A 4473-nucleotide genomic window follows, 5' to 3' on the forward strand; every position below is an offset into this window, starting at 1 on the left:
GCCCTTCCAGGACACCCTGCAAGGGGGCGCTGCCCTTGAACTCCACCCAGTGCCCTGCTGGACCCTATGAGAGGACCAGCAGGGTCTGGGGTCTCTTGGACACCGTGTGTGACCCTCGTGTGAAGAAGAGCATGGGACAATCTGCAGCCAAGTCACACCACCAGACTGTCCCCACTCCATCTCCCAGGAGCATAGGCCTGGGAGGCACCACATCCTCAAAACTGCAGGGAGCCAGAGCTGAATGAAGCCCCCAGAGACAGACAGGTGGACAGACAGGCAGCCGGGCAAGGAAGAGGGCCAGGCCTGCCATCTGCGCCCACTGCCCTGGCACCTCTTCCTGGGGGCAGCACCTTTCCTCCAGGGGGAGAGTTAGTCATTTATCTTCTGTGAAGATGGACTTGGCATGAGGTCGCCGTTTATGCCACTGTATTTTTATAAGTATCTGGACCAAACCCTCAATAAACTTGTCATCTACCCCCAGCAATGGACAATGCCCAGAAACTTTCTCCTCGCAGACCCCGGGACTCTCAGCAGGCTTGGCCTGACCTCCAGGCCAGCTGTGCTCAGGCCATCTGAGCCAGGCCTGGATGGGCACCCCTCGGGGCAGTGTGGGGTAGGTGCCAGCGGCAGCTGTGGAGCCCACTTGGCATCCTTCCTCACCTCCAGACCTGGCTTCCTGCGCTGGTGGGGGGGGGACTGGGGGGGCAGATGCTCCTCGACCCAGCTGGCCAGCATCCAAAAGTGTGGGGGTGGGGACCCTGCCCTTACCTGTGCGCGCCCTGCTTGGGGCTGGGGGGCAAAAGGAGGGGTGAGGAGAGCTAGCACCTGGATTCCAGGACGCCTGGGTCTGCAGAGCTGGGCTTCTTTTCCCTCTCCCACCACCCCAGGGGCGCTCTGGGCGGTGCTCGGGCTTGGAACTGGGGAGGTGGGTCAGATCAAAGCCTCCTTCCCCAGCGGCCTCTTTGTTCTGCGCTTTTATGAGGAGGGGGTGGGGCCGAGCAGGGAGGGCCCCCTTGGCTCTTGGCTGCCCGGTCTCCCTTCTCCACCTCTGGCTGGCTAGGCTTGCAGACACCCCCAAGCCCCGACCCGGGTGGACAAGCTCTTTTTCCCAAACGGGGGTCCTGAGTGGAGTCTGGGCCGGGGTGCCCCTTCCCCCGCACTCCGCTTCCCTCCCCGGGCCCAGGGCCCCCCGCAGCCTGTGCTGGCGCCGTGCCGGCCCGCCTGGCGCCCGGCCAGCGATCGATAGGTGGATGTTGTGCAGATTAGCTGGTCCGGCTGCGGCAGCAAGAGGCGGCGTGAGAACATGCTGGGGTGCAGGGTGGGCTGCTGGGGGCCCGGAGCCTGATAGACAGCGCAGCGCGTGGCGAGCTAGCGCGCGAACCCCGGCCTGCACTCATGCGTTCCCAGGGTGCACAGGCCGGCCCTCCCCTTGCAAGACGCTTTGGATGCCCTGGGCTGGCGCGTCCACTCCTGGGCCGGGCCTGCACCCCACTGGGGTGAAGCAGGAGCTGCAGAGGCGCTTTGGGCCCCGCCCCCCCCCCCGCCCACCCAAGTCCTGGGTTCCAGGTCCACGCCAGCTGTCATCCAAGAGATGGTCTGAGTGTCACCGTGGCAACCGACTGTCACTGCATCTTACGCCCGTCCCTCGGCTCTCAGGCAGCCTGGGCAGGCTGGGGGTGGTGGTGGGGACCCCTGGCTAGCAGCCTCCTCCGTGCCCATCTCTTCGAGGGGCCCCGATTGCTCCCCACGGCGCCCACACCTTCGCTTGACCGACCCCGCCGGGCGCGCGCGCTCCCGGGCCTGGCGCTGGCTCTGGCTCGCGGATCCGCTGCTGATAAGAGCGCGCGTGAGCGAGCGTGGATGCGGGGCCCCGCGGCGTCCCCGCATCCAGGCAGCCGCTGACCCTCGCCCCAGACACTCGCCCTGCCGCCCCCCCTCTGTCCCCATGCCCCCCACGGGGACCCCCAGCGCCTCGCGTGTGCCCCCCCCCATATGCACCCCCTCATTTCCAACGACCCGGGTGGGCACAACTAGGGCCCAAGCGCACCCAAGACGCACTGCAGGCACGGGCGGCCTTCTAGGGCCGGGCCCTACCCCTGAGAAGTCCTCCAGGCATGTTCCAGGGCGTGGTTCCAGGAGGCCAGGCAGGACTGCAGGTTTTGGGGTGTCACCGGTCTCCCCTAAACTCAGCAGCAGCGGCTCAGGGTGGGGCCCCCAATTGGCAGGGCTGACCCTCCCTTGGCTTTCCAGAGCGGAAGCGTCCACTCCCACAGCCATGAGGCCTCACTGTGGGGGTTCCCTGTCCCAAGAGTTGAGTCCTGCGGGGCGCTTGTTTGCAGGGAAGGGCCTCCTTTTCTATGTAGTTTTTGGTCTTTTCCGGAGCCCCCCTTGTTTTTTCTTCTTCGCTCTCATTAAATCGGCCTTCCTTTCCTGATTCATTCATTCGTTCATCCATTCAGCAAAAGGAGCTCCCGGGGCGCCCTTCTTTCAGTGGGCCTGGCCAGCTGAGGTCGCAGGGGGGATCCCCAGCGGTGACGAAGTTAAAGGGGGGCTTTCTGGCTTCCAAAGAGAGCCACCTCGAATCCCCAGTCCAGGGGCATGAGGTCATTCTCCGGGAGGCCCATTGGTTCAGGCCTCACTTGGCGGGGAGGGGGGCCCATAGCAACGAGGGTGCATCTCTGCTGGATGCTGGAGATCTGTGGTCTTGAGAGCTTGGGCTGGGGGCTGGGAAGCAGGAGCAAGGCTAAATGGTTCTCCATCTCCATCTCAACTTCCTATTTCTCAAAGTAAAGTCCGATGCACCCCACCCAGCATGGTCAGGAGAGGGGTGCCATTGGCCACAGAACTGGGTCCTGGGCACATGGAAACAGCTGCCATCTAGAAGGTTCATTCTGAGATCCTGGCGCCCATTTGCATATCGGCTGCATCTCATTTGCATTCTCTTCATTTAAGGTCAAACTGGGCAGACAGCTCCACATTCCCAGGCCTGTCGCTTGTCTGGATCCAGAATCCATCCCTTCGCTGCTGTCTCTCCTGCATCCAGTTCCTCTGTCCACCCTTTCTCTCGGCCTCCAGTTTCTCGGGGGCTGGAAGAGCAGAGCCCTCCCTCTGGATCTGGTGGCAGATGGGGAGAGCTGGTCCATACTGCCTGGAGACTAAATTGGCAAAGCAAGTGGTGGGGGGAGGTGGCCCGGCTGGGCTGAGGGTCTCCAGGGCCAAATCACCCACATGCCCGGCAGGGGTGCTGGAAGAAGGATGCCTGTTTCCAGCAAGGGGCAGGCCTGCCCACCTGTCTGGTGCCAGGGCAGCTTCCTTCCTCCAATTAAACACTAATGAGGTGTCATTAACCCTTACCTCGCCTGCCAGCTAGAGCGTAGAACTAGAATTCAAGGCCTCACACTGAAGGAAGAGGCAGAAATGAGGGAGAGTGTTTGAAACTAGGAAAAGGCCACCGAAGTAGGCCACACTGATTTTGTGCTTCTGAAGAGTTCAAATATGAGATCTGTGCTATTGTCTTTATTTTTCTGTTCAATTCAGCAATTATTTCTTAAGCACCTCACCTGGTCCTACTCAATAGCAGGAAGCATGCTAGATGCTAGGGAGAGCCACTTGCACGAGACAGAGACAATATTCCATTTCCTAGGACTCTGCAGATTACCAGAGAAAATAAACTGCCTCCCTCACGAATGCTTACTATGTCGTGTAAATGTTTTAAAAGGTGCTTTGAGAACACAGGTTGTCCCAAAAGGACTGGGGTGAAAGGACAGATGGATCTCAATTTGCTTTTGTATGTATCAGGAGGTGCCCCCCCCCCATCATCTTGGGTTTTTTGGTTTTTGGGTCATACCTGGCCGCACTCAGGGGTTACTCCTGGCTCTATGCTCAGAAGTCGCTCCTGGCAGGTTCAGGAGACCATATGGGATGCTGGGATTCCAACCACCGACCTTCTGCATGCAAGACAAACGCTTTACCTCCATGCTATCTCTCCGGCCTCCCGTCATCTGGCTTTTTAAGACTGGGGGCTGCCCTGCTGCACCGCGTGTTTAGAGTGGTAGCTCTGTATGTGTGAGAATATGTGTGTGTGGTTAAAGTTACTCGTGTGAATGTGCATGGATGGTTGTATGTGTGTGTTCATATTATGTGTAAGTGTGAATGTGTGTGGGAGAGTGTAGGTCTGTGTGTGAAAGCGTCTGTGTTGGTATTCGTGAGTTAAGTGTCTGTGTGCGAGACGTGTGAGCGTGTGTATATGCGATAGCATGAGCGTGACGTGTGTGTTCGTGGATGTATGTGTGACAGAACGTGGCTGGATGAGTGACTGTGTGTGTGAAGGTGTGAGAGTGTTTGGGAGTGACTGTGAGAGTGTTTCTGAGTGTGCGAATGTGTGAAAGAGAGAGCATGTTGTCTGGGTTTCTGTGTCTGGAATCCCTTCTCCCAACACACATTGTGGTTTTATTGCAGATCAATGTTTGCTGT

Source organism: Suncus etruscus, chromosome 10, assembly GCF_024139225.1.
Source record: "Suncus etruscus isolate mSunEtr1 chromosome 10, mSunEtr1.pri.cur, whole genome shotgun sequence".
Classification (NCBI taxonomy): Eukaryota; Metazoa; Chordata; class Mammalia; order Eulipotyphla; family Soricidae; genus Suncus; species Suncus etruscus.